The 13,453-nt window shown below is 32.8% G+C and overlaps 1 protein-coding gene across 1 annotated transcript in view; it reads right to left on the bottom strand.

Moving 5' to 3' along the window:
• Positions 1–13,453, bottom strand: part of MALRD1 (MAM and LDL receptor class A domain containing 1) — a 520,465-nt gene that overhangs the window by 75,768 nt on the left and 431,244 nt on the right.

Raw genomic sequence — 13,453 nt, 5'->3', positions numbered from 1 at the left:
ATATTTATTATTCAATGAATTTTTAAGTTTCATATATTATGATGTTTTACCACAAAAACAAAGAAATATAGGTAAAATATTGTCGATATGGATATATATTTGTTTGCTAGGGTGTTTATTCTAGTGGACAATAAACTATAGAAAGACTATATTATATGCCGTTTATCAACATATACTATTTTATATATATAACTTGTATTCCCTCAATATCATAAAATCTATAACCAACAGGAAAAGACAATGCATTGTAAATGACATCTCCACCCAGAAAATTCTTATAGTATCATTATCAATTCCAACAAAATGGAAAAGAATAATATATATAAAACCTTATTTCCTATATTGAAATCTTTATTCAAGCTAAAAAGATTCTAATTCTAACACTCTAACAGAAAAGTGTTTTTCAGTTTTCATCTACAAAGTGAAAAATATAATTATTAGAAAATATTATTATTCCAAAATTAGAATTCTTTCTGTATATTCAGAAAGCATGCTGCTTTAGTCTTTAACGTTGTTAGACGGTGGTGACAATAAAAGGCAGATTTGCTGTAAAGTGATTTTATGTTTTTATTCTGGATCCCCAAGCAATAAATTAAAAAGGGATGCATTTTTCTTTATTCAAATACCAAAACACACGTTCTTTCCTTTTATCTCTTTTCTTGCTGCTCCTTTGTCATTCGCCCAATGCATCTGTGTGGTCACGTGTGGTACTCATTGTCCACACATAGGGAACGAAAATGCAAGTAGAAGCTCCATCAACACTATCATCCTAATTTATAGAAAATTATTTTTCTGTAAGTGTGTTATATTTTCCAGTTTTCATATGGGACTATCACAATTCTTTATTTTTCAATTCATAGGAAACGGAAGGATAATATGGAGCCATAGCTTACAACTTATATAAAATCTAGCCACTGATCATGAATAGTCATAGTTTATCCTTAAACTTGGAGATATAAACAATTTCTATTACCTTTTTCTTCCTCCTTCTGAAAATAAGGAAAAACAAACTAAGTCTCCTCAGGAAGAATACAAAGGGATGGCCTACATCTCAGAGTTACAGATGGACAGCAGATTAAGGCAATGGCAAACATAAACTAGGGCTTTCAGAGGATAAGAGAAATCTCACAGGGGTTTCAAAATTGAAATGCACTGAACTACTTAGATCTGTCAACATTTCAGTAGTAAGAGGGATAAGTTCAAAAAGTTCTACCTCATTTGCTAGATTTTGCTTCTGTAAGGCAGAGATCAGCCACCTAGCAACAGCACAAAAGATTCTACTGTGACATAGTTAAACTCATGCTGGCTGAGCAGGAAGAAAAGCTATGTAGGATCAAGGCAGAGCTGGATGGCCAGCAGCTCCACTGCCACGAGGGAGCCTGGTTTGGGAAATTGTGAAATTCGGTCTGAGGAATGACTTTTTGTCAGCATTCTTCGAAGCTCAGGTCTCTGAGCGCCTCCACTGGGCTGTGTCTCGCTCTCTCACACATTGAATAGAGTGCACGGGACACAAAAACACACATCATACTCAGCAAAGGAAGAAAAGATGCTATTCCCAACTGACTGCTACTCTGTTAACGCTTGGCTGTGCACGTTAGGAGCACTGATCAAGTAGAAACTGTGCCGACGAAGAGGGAACATTTTCCTGTGTAGCTATTTTAGGATGGGTGAAGTAGTGGGCTTTTTCAAGTTCCCGATCCTTATAATATAGCCAACTATCTCTTGTTCTCTCTTTTAAAGCAAGTCCTTTGGCATTAGATACGGCCCCAGAAATAACCCACCACTTTTCTTCCAGGAGGAGAGAACTATCTACTTAACAGTCAGGTCATACCGGAGACTTTGGAAAATATCTGGATCACAAATCCCTGTCAGCAATGACCAGAGAACGGAATCTGGGCCATGTCCTTTCTCGGAGAATGCCCTCCCTGGATGAGTCAACAGGTCATTCAAGAGGCACTTACATCGAATTGTCAAAGCAATGCTGATTTCAGCTCTGAGAGCTACGGCTGGTGTGGAAAGTCGAAAAACAGTTTAACAGTTAAGTGTATCATGTGGCTTTCTTTCTGGGAAAGGGACAGAGAAGGCAAATTAGGTATTACTGTGCTTTTTTATTTTCATAACTCTTTTGGCACATGTGATGGGAGGAGAACCCAGTTTTGGGGGGTGAGGCTTGGTGAGAGAGGCTATTTGCTTCATGTTCAGTCGCATTTCTGGTCTGTCTGCCTTGTTTGGTTCTGCACAAGGCAGAAAGTGTGTAATGCTTTGTGACACCAGAGGAAGAAAACCGAGGGACAGGCACATTCATCTTAGAGACACTGTTAAAAGCAGCCAGTTGGCTCTGTCTTTTACTTTAAGAGATGTTATTGTTTTTAAAATATTGTAACTGTTTTTAAGATCTCTCTTTAAAAAATGCACTTCTAAGTTATACAAGCAGAGATAAACATGCAGAAACTAAAATATGAAATTGCCTCTTCCCCCGAAGGCAGTATCCTCCCGGATGGGCCACTTAACAACCTCTACCTAATACTCTGAGGTGTTTCCTGCGGGACTGTTCTTCATTTTCACATGCAAGCATTCACACGCTTTCTCCCCCGCACATATGCATGTCACTTTGGAATTTATACATTTCACCTACCAATATAGATACTTGTCTTTGTCAGGATTCATATTTTCCATTTAAAACTTGTTGCATAGTATTTCATCACACTATTTTTAACTTTTGTTTTCAAAATTATACTATATAATGCTAGAAAATCAACACATTTATCCATATATTTCTTGTTAATATGTGAGTAGGCTAGATTCCTAGGATTGAGGTTGCTGAGTTAAGGAGTGGGAATCTTAAAATCTTGAATGAATATTGCTGCTTTGTCTTTCCTAGAAGTTTCTTTTTTATTTAGCTTCCTAAATATACAGATTATTCTCATAATCTATGTATAAAAGAGCCAGTGTTTCTACATTTTTATAAATAGTGTTTATAACTAAACTTTTCTTGGTCACTTTGATAGATAAAACTGGAATTTTGAAGTTTTACTTTGCACTTAATTATTAATAAGGGTTGAATTCTTTTCTGATGTGCTGACCATTTATTTTCCTTCTTCTGTGAATAATTTTTACTATCTATTGTATAATTCTTATTGTTTTGAGGGGAACACTATATGTATTATAGCTAGCTAGTCCTTGTCTGTATGATATGCTATATATGGTAAAATTTTCACACCTGTTTATCTTTTCTTTTGTGGCTGCTAGTAAACTTATAAATGGCTTCCATACTTCAAGATTTTAAACTATTTCCTTATTCTATATTTTTTCTAAGAATTTTTATAATTTTTTTCTGTTTATACCTTTAATAAATCTAGAATTCCTTTTGTACATTTATAATAATTTATATTTTAAATAAATGGCTAACCAATTGTCTTAATAGCAATTATTACATAGTCCAACCCATTCATTCTTATCAACTTGAAATACTACCCATTTCATACTGATTTCACATAACTACATTAACCTATTTGTAGACTATTCAGTTCCAATACTCTATTTGTCTCTTTCTGTCCCAGCTCCACAATATTTATTACCATGACATTATAGTAAGCTTTAATACCAAATATGATAAATACTAATCCTTAATTTTGACTATAAATATTATATATATTTTCCTAGATGAACATTAAAATCTGTGGGTCTATTTCAAAAACAAAAATCTAAAACGCTAAAAGAGTTCTTTGGTTAATTGTCATTTGTGCACTATTGAATTTTGCTACTTCTAGAAAGTAAGTTCATCCATTATTTTTTTAGCCATTTAATCAGGTCTTTAAGTATCTTCACTTTCATTTGAACTTTTCAGTTTTTTTTTCTGTGGGCCTTAACCATTTACTGTTAAGTGTAGGCCTGTGTATATGTGTTGATATATATGTGTACATATATGTATATATGTATATGTGTATATACAAACTAATTGCTGCTGTTTCAGAATATAACTCTTTTCCAATTATCTTCTTCAATTATTGTTCCTACTGGTGAAAAGGAAATTAATCTAGTTTTGCATATTTATCTTGTATCCATCTACCTTGCGGAATCCTTTTTTATCATTCTAAGAGTGTCACAGTTAATTTGCTTGCATTTCCTAGGTGGTGAATATCTGCAATAATAGGTGTTTCTTCTTTTTCAGTATGTTTTGACTCTTACTTTTTCGCTTGTTCCTTTGGCTAAGACCTCTGGAGCAAATAGAATAATCTCAGTGCTAGCAGAACTTCCTGTTTCTTATTCCTAGCTTTCAGGGAAAATGCTTTCGGTTTTTTAAATAAATATACACATTTAAATTTTTTGGAAGGAAGGGACTACATCTTTGACTTTTAAAATTTTTACTATGTCATCTAATTTGTTCAACTTTAATATCTTTATCTTGGGGCATTTTTGGTAATCTATATTTTCCCATAAAATTGTCCTCTCCGTGTGTGTGCTTTGAAAAGAACACACCTGCATGGTGTCCCAAGCTTACTACATAAAAGATTTCTAACTGCCCTCCATTTCGATTTGACTTTTTGAAACTTTGACATGATTTTCACTTATGAGACATTCAAGTGTTATTATGAATATATTTGTTAGTCTTTAGCAGTTGAATGCTATGTTTGAAAAAATAACAGAGGCCATGATCTTAAATTTTGATGATTTGTTCTGTATTCCACCTAGTAAAGAACTATTGTTGGTTGCTATGGAGATGATTTCCATAATGTTCAAAAAGAAACTGGCAAACAGATTACTACTCCTTCCCACTTAGATGTAACATTTAAAAAAGTGTTCTTACATAAATGAAACAATTATGAATTATACATTTCAGCAATACAGAAGCCTTTTTTAATTCATAGCTCCATTACAGCAGAGAATGTTATTTCTTAGTGAATGCCCGTTTCTCTCCTGTCTCTTAGAAAAAGATTAGGTAATTTATTCAAAACCATGGAGTCAGTAAGTGGGGAATGAAGTTCATGCCCCAAGCAAAGTTTACCTATTTTTGGAGTCATATTCCTGTCTTCTTTTGTACACTATATGCCGATATGACTCATTTGCCGATGGGTTCAGGGAAAGTTCTAGAGAGAAGGTTCTACACAAGTTGGGACACAAAAGATGAATCTGGAGTGTTTCAGATAGTCAAGGCGGTGAAGTGTAAAATGGGCAAAAGGAACACCATGAACGCTCACAGGAATAAAAGTATACAGTTGTGTCAAAGAGTAGTAAATAGCCAAGTGCAAATAAAGTCTACCTCGAGTTTCTTCAGGCATTTTATTCAAATCCGTACTCACAGAATCTTGCAATCAGAGAAGCATGAGCTACCTAATCAAACCTCCCAAGAAGCAACAGACCATAACAGTTGAGAACCTGGGAGTGTAGACCCTGGCCAAAAGACTTGGGTTTGAATCTTTCTTGCTCTTTGTCTCTGGGAAAATTATTTAATTTCACCAAGTCTCATCTCAACACCTGTCAAATTAGATACACTATCACCTGCACTATAGGTTTATGTAAGGGTCAAAGGCATGTCAAACACTTACAAGGTGCCTGACATGTCATTAGTAGTAATAGCACACTCTTCAGATTTTTAAGATTTGAGTCAAATAAAAAAAAAGGTATAGAAGAATTCCAGTGACTATAACTACTTTTCTTCATTTTTCCTTAGCCTGGCCCAGGCAACGCCCTTCCTACATCTGGCCCGAGGGACATTCCTTAATTTTTGCACGTTCCAGCTGTGCCCCATATGGACGTTCCACAGTGTATTCAACCACTGTCCTGCACATGAGCATTTAGGTTATTTCCAAAATTTTGAAACTATAAAAATGCTACAGTGAATAATCTTGGGACATGAATTCTTACAGTGCTGAAGTTGTACCAACGGAATATATTTAAGAAGTAGAATCGTTGGGTCAAAAAGTAAATAAATATGTAGTTTTGTTAAATACTGCCAAATTCACCATCATAGGAATGACAGCAATTTGCATTTCCATTAGCAAGAAGCTGCCTATTTTTTCACATCCTTGCCAACAGAATATGCTGCTTGTTGGAGAGGTGGGAGATGGCATCTTAGTATGCTTTTAATTTGCCTTTCTCTTATAACTAAAGTTGAATTTTTTCATATGTTAAGCATCATTTTATATATTTTCAAATTAATTATTTCTCATTATTTAATATAATGCTTGGGCTTTTCTCGTAATTTAAAATAGTTCCTTAACTCTTATTGGTCTTTTTCTGAGATACATAATATAAGCATTTTCTCTCTGATTACCGTTTGTCTTTTCATGTTGCTTATGTTATTTTTTTTTTGTGCCAGGCAAAAGATTCTTTTAATCAAAATTTTATGTAGTCAAATTTATCAATATTGTCTTTGATTGAATTTGGACTTGAGTCATTGAAAGCAGTTTTTTATTTTACTTCCAGATTATAGAGAAATTCACCATGTATTTCTCTAGTATGTGTATGGTTTCACTTTGAATTTGGATTCAGCTAAGTTTATCTATATGTGTACATGGTGTGAGGTATGGTTCTAATTTTCTCTTTTCCCCAAGAGCTAAGTTGTTATCCCAACACTTTTTTAAAAAGTCCATTCTTGCCCAGTGATTTGAAATGCTGTCTTTATCATTTACTCAATTTTCATATGCTCTTGGATATATTTCTAGACTTTCTACTCTATTCCACTAGTCTGAACTATCCATATTGTCTACTGAAGTGCCTGCGTTAAATTATTTTATTAATAAGGGCTTTATTTTATTTATATTTGAAGGGCTGCCCAGCCTCTCATAGTTTCTCTTATTCAGTGTCTAGCTAGGTCCATGATTATTTTTTCCCCATAAACATTAATATCAAATTGTTTACCCCCACGAAAAGTTTGTGGGTATTTTCATCAGGATTGTGTTGTGTTTACAGATTAACCTATGGAGAACTGAGATCCTTATAACGCTGAGTTGTTTATCCAGAAAAGGAAATGCCTTTCTACTTGTTCAAATCTTTCGGGATTGTTATCTATCATCACAGGGGTTTGCTTTTGTTTTATTAAATTTATCTCTAAATATTTAATCTTTTGTTTTTATTGTAAATAAGATTTCATTTTCTATTTTTTTCTCTAGTTTTGTGTGTGTAAACAGACTATTAATTTCTGAAAGCTAATTTTATAACCTCCAATCTTACTTAATTGTTCTTAATTTTTGAATTTTTATAATTAATTCTCTAGGGGTTTCCAGGTATACTATCATGATAATTTAACTTATTTTCTAATTTTTATGCATTTTTTTGGTCAAATTGCATTTCATACTATCTCCCATATGATACAATATTATATGCCAGTGAAGACAATGGTCATATGTGCTGTGTTCCTAATCTTAATGGAACTACCTTTATAATTCCCTATTAAGATGTTGAATTTAAAAATAAGGAATTTATATTTTATCATATTAAGGAAGTACCAATTGGATACCAATTCATATTTTCTTTATGCATTAAGTTTTTTTGAAAAATCAGGAATGGATATTGATTTTTGTGAAAAAATTTATTACAATTCTGGAGCAATCACAATGTGTTTCTTTGTTTTTTTGCTTTGAGCAGTCTAAACTGAGACTAACCTCTTGTCCTTGTTATTTGGTTTTTGTCCCTAGAAGCCATGAAGGTATTTTAAAGTCTAATATTTTAACTAGGATATGTCTTAGAATTGCTGGTTTTTGTGTCCCGTTTCCCAGGTAACTGTGGATCCTTTCAATTGTGTAAATTCAGGTCTTCTTTCATTTCTCAAAATTTTTTCTTGGTTTATAGTTTTAAATATTAATTCTCTTCCATCATTCTGTTTTCTTCTTTAAGGACTCCAATTATATGCTTGTTCTTTATCTTCCACTTTAACTACTTTCTCTTTAATGCTTTTTACTTCATTTCATTTTCATTCCCTTGGTTATTTTCTCATTTTTGTTCAAAATTCCTAAATAAATTTAATTGGACTCTATTTTCCCTTGGGAGAATTATAATTTAGTCTTTCTTTTTTGCTCCATTTCTTTCCTGGGTTCAAACAACTCTTATTTGATTCTGACTGTTCTGTTGTCCATTGTATTTAACCTTTGGATTTCTCAATTAAGTTGTTTCCCCCCCACCATATTGCTAAATTCTTTTTCTGATAATAGTTAATTGAGTTTGGAGTTAGAGTCTTGGAGTAAATTTGTTCTGTATTCCACCTAGTAAAGAACTATTGTTGGTTGCTATGGAGATGATTTCCATAATGTTCAAAAAGAAACTGGCAAACAGATTACTACTCCTTCCCACTTAGATGTAACATTTAAAAAAGTGTTCTTACATAAATGAAACAATTATGAATTATACATTTCAGCAATACAGAAGCCTTTTTTAATTCATAGCTCCATTACAGCAGAGAATGTTATTTCTTAGTGAATGCCCGTTTCTCTCCTGTCTCTTAGAAAAAGATTAGGTAATTTATTCAAAACCATGGAGTCAGTAAGTGGGGAATGAAGTTCATGCCCCAAGCAAAGTTTACCTATTTTTGGAGTCATATTCCTGTCTTCTTTTGTACACTATATGAAGATATGACTCATTTGCAGATGGGTTCAGGGAAAGTTCTAGAGAGAAGGTTCTACACAAGTTGGGACATAAAAGATGAATCTGGAGTGTTTCAGATAGTCAAGGCGGTGAAGTGTAAAATGGGCAAAAGGAACACCATGAACGCTCACAGGAATAAAAGTATACAGTTGTGTCAAAGAGTAGTAAATAGCCAAGTGCAAATAAAGTCTACCTCGAGTTTCTTCAGGCATTTTATTCAAATCCGTACTCACAGAATCTTGCAATCAGAGAAGCATGAGCTACCTAATCAAACCTCCCAAGAAGCAACAGACCATAACAGTTGAGAACCTGGGAGTGTAGACCCTGGCCAAAAGACTTGGGTTTGAATCTTTCTTGCTCTTTGTCTCTGGGAAAATTATTTAATTTCACCAAGTCTCATCTCAACACCTGTCAAATTAGATACACTATCACCTGCACTATAGGTTTATGTAAGGGTCAAAGGCATGTCAAACACTTACAAGGTGCCTGACATGTCATTAGTAGTAATAGCACACTCTTCAGATTTTTAAGATTTGAGTCAAATAAAAAAAAAGGTATAGAAGAATTCCAGTGACTATAACTACTTTTCTTCATTTTTCCTTAGCCTGGCCCAGGCAACGCCCTTCCTACATCTGGCCCGAGGGACATTCCTTAATTTTTGCACGTTCCAGCTGTGCCCCATATGGACGTTCCACAGTGTATTCAACCACTGTCCTGCACATGAGCATTTAGGTTATTTCCAAAATTTTGAAACTATAAAAATGCTACAGTGAATAATCTTGGGACATGAATTCTTACAGTGCTGAAGTTGTACCAACGGAATATATTTAAGAAGTAGAATCGTTGGGTCAAAAAGTAAATAAATATGTAGTTTTGTTAAATACTGCCAAATTCACCATCATAGGAATGACAGCAATTTGCATTTCCATTAGCAAGAAGCTGCCTATTTTTTCACATCCTTGCCAACAGAATATGCTGCTTGTTGGAGAGGTGGGAGATGGCATCTTAGTATGCTTTTAATTTGCCTTTCTCTTATAACTAAAGTTGAATTTTTTCATATGTTAAGCATCATTTTATATATTTTCAAATTAATTATTTCTCATTATTTAATATAATGCTTGGGCTTTTCTCGTAATTTAAAATAGTTCCTTAACTCTTATTGGTCTTTTTCTGAGATACATAATATAAGCATTTTCTCTCTGATTACCGTTTGTCTTTTCATGTTGCTTATGTTATTTTTTTTTTGTGCCAGGCAAAAGATTCTTTTAATCAAAATTTTATGTAGTCAAATTTATCAATATTGTCTTTGATTGAATTTGGACTTGAGTCATTGAAAGCAGTTTTTTATTTTACTTCCAGATTATAGAGAAATTCACCATGTATTTCTCTAGTATGTGTATGGTTTCACTTTGAATTTGGATTCAGCTAAGTTTATCTATATGTGTACATGGTGTGAGGTATGGTTCTAATTTTCTCTTTTCCCCAAGAGCTAAGTTGTTATCCCAACACTTTTTTAAAAAGTCCATTCTTGCCCAGTGATTTGAAATGCTGTCTTTATCATTTACTCAATTTTCATATGCTCTTGGATATATTTCTAGACTTTCTACTCTATTCCACTAGTCTGAACTATCCATATTGTCTACTGAAGTGCCTGCGTTAAATTATTTTATTAATAAGGGCTTTATTTTATTTATATTTGAAGGGCTGCCCAGCCTCTCATAGTTTCTCTTATTCAGTGTCTAGCTAGGTCCATGATTGTTTTTTCCCTATAAACATTAATATCAAATTGTTTACTCCCACGAAAAGTTTGTGGGTATTTTCATCAGGATTGTGTTGTGTTTACAGATTAACCTATGGAGAACTGAGATCCTTATAACGCTGAGTTGTTTATCCAGAAAAGGAAATGCCTTTCTACTTGTTCAAATCTTTCGGGATTGTTATCTATCATCACAGGGGTTTGCTTTTGTTTTATTAAATTTATCTCTAAATATTTAATCTTTTGTTTTTATTGTAAATAAGACTTCATTTTCTATTTTTTTCTCTAGTTTTGTGTGTGTAAACAGACTATTAATTTCTGAAAGCTAATTTTATAACCTCCAATCTTACTTAATTGTTCTTAATTTTTGAATTTTTATAATTAATTCTCTAGGGGTTTCCAGGTATACTATCATGATAATTTAACTTATTTTCTAATTTTTATGCATCTTTTTGGTCAAATTGCATTTCATACTATCTCCCATATGATACAATATTATATGCCAGGGAAGACAATGGTCATATGTGCTGTGTTCCTAATCTTAATGGAACTACCTTTATAATTCCCTATTAAGTAAGATGTTGAATTTAAAAATAAGGAATTTATATTTTATCATATTAAGGAAGTACCAATTGGATACCAATTCATATTTTCTTTATGCATTAAGTTTTTTTGAAAAATCAGGAATGGATATTGATTTTTGTGAAAAAATTTATTACAATTCTGGAGCAATCACAATGTGTTTCTTTGTTTTTTTGCTTTGAGAAGTCTAAACTGGGACTAACCTCTTGTCCTTGTTATTTGGTCTTTGTCCCTAGAAGCCATGAAGGTATTTTAAAGTCTAATATTTTAACTAGGATATGTCTTAGAATTGCTGGTTTTTGTGTCCCGTTTCCCAGGTAACTGTGGATCCTTTCAATTGTGTAAATTCAGGTCTTCTTTCATTTCTCAAAATTTTTTCTTGATTTATAGTTTTAAATATTAATTCTCTTCCATCATTCTGTTTTCTTCTTTAAGGACTCCAATTATATGCTTGTTCTTTATCTTCCACTTTAACTACTTTCTCTTTAATGCTTTTTACTTCATTTCATTTTCATTCCCTTGGTTATTTGCTCATTTTTGTTCAAAATTCCTAAATAAATTTAATTGGACTCTATTTTCCCTTGGGAGAATTATAATTTAGTCTTTCTTTTTTGCTCCATTTCTTTCCTGGGTTCAAACAACTCTTATTTGATTCTGACTGTTCTGTTGTCCATTGTATTTAACCTTTGGATTTCTCAATTAAGTTGTTTCCCCCCCACCATATTGCTAAATTCTTTTTCTGATAATAGTTAATTGAGTTTGGAGTTAGAGTCTTGGAGTAATTTTTTGCTTCATGTTTTTTTTGGGGAGGGGGGAGTGGAGAGAAGTAGAGTGTTCACAAGCTAAATTTTACTTTAAACAGTGGCATTGTATAAATGTAAATTGCATTTACCTCTCCATTTCAAATCTAGCACTGGGGATTTGAGGAAGTTTATAAGATTCCTAGTTTAAGAGCACCCTCTTCTGTCATTGGAGCAAAGTAAAGTTTCTTTAATAATGGTATATACTTTTTATTTATTTTAATTTTTGGTAGCTATTCTGTCCTAATTTAATTTCTTTTTAATATAATGAGAACAACTTATACTCACTCAATATACTTCTTGCTGCCTACATAGAAAGTATCCAACGGTTCCTTTGTAATGGATAGTTTGGGTTATGGTGGGTCATTTGCTCATATCTCAATACATTAAGGACATATTTAAAAGTACTGATACTTTTCCTTGAAATTTCAGGACTTTCCATTTGTATTCATTCATTAATTCGTGCATTCTTCATTCAGTATATTATTCAAATAGCTTTTACAATGTCGTGCGTGTATTAGGTACTAGTTCTAAAGGGTTTGGAAAACATGACTTTTATTTTTAGAACAATGGTCTTCAAAATTTTTGTCCACATACTCCCAAAAGAGTTTTTGAAAAACTTTGTAGTCCCTTTAATATTACTTAAGTCAAAATTTAAAAAGTTTTCATCTTCACAGTAACCGGTTGCAAAGGATATGTTCTCTGGGCTATTGCAAATAAAACTCTTACACTATGCTATTAAATGTAGACATTGAAACGTACATACCATGGTGAGTGGATACAAAACATCTTGCAACAAAGAATACATGAAGCAGTTTGTCTTAAACCGTTAGAAATATTAATTGTTCCTTTTCCTTCTTAAACTAATATTTTTATTTCCCTTTCTAAGAAATAATTTTTCATTCCCTTGGTTATTTTCCCAACTTTGTTCAAAATTCCTAAATAAATTTAATTGGACTCTATTTTCCCTTGGGAAAATTATAACTTAGTCTTCCTTTTATGCTCTATTTCTTTCCTGGGTTCAAACAATTGTATTCGATTCTGTCCTACTTTCTTTAATAAAGTCTTTGATTATGTTTTTAAACTTTTCTGCAACAAAACAAGAACAAGAATTTATTTAAAAATTTTTAATGGTCATAACTGTCCAAGAGTTATCTTCACAAATAAAACTAGTATAAATTGGGCAAAACAAATTTTGATAGTCACGAAGAATAAAATTTTATTGAAAATGTATTTCTTAATAGGATACATTCATAAAACATTTTTATAAAACTAAGTATGTTTTAAAAAATAAAACTAATACTTGTAAAATAACAAGATGAATGAATCAACAGAGAAACCCAGAAGGGAGAATGAAGTAGTCTCTCTATTTGGTCTGGGAAGGGCCTCCCAGAGAAAATGTCACTTATATCGAATCTAAAAGATTAAAAGACCTCCATTGGGCAAACAAGGTAGGAAAAAACAAACAAACAAAGAAACAAACAAAAAAACTCTAGGCAGAGGGAACAGTGTGGGCAAAGCTTGGAGAAGGAGAACAAGGCCTATCTAGGCAACAAGTCTTTTTGGACATATTAAATTTGTGATGCCTATTAGATATTGAAATGAAATCCGGATGAAATCTGAGGTCTTGCTGGCAATTGAATTTAAGAATGTGGAATTAAGTGGATAATTGTGGACTGCAGATAAGTTATATGCAAAGTCTACAAACCAACCCAGACTTAGGTGAGATTATATG

Source organism: Pteropus vampyrus, unplaced genomic scaffold (assembly GCF_000151845.1).
Source record: "Pteropus vampyrus isolate Shadow unplaced genomic scaffold, Pvam_2.0 Scaffold96, whole genome shotgun sequence".
Lineage (NCBI taxonomy): Eukaryota > Metazoa > Chordata > Mammalia > Chiroptera > Pteropodidae > Pteropus > Pteropus vampyrus.
Note: the sequence above shows the minus strand (reverse complement) of the source record. Positions and strands in the feature narration are given on the sequence as shown.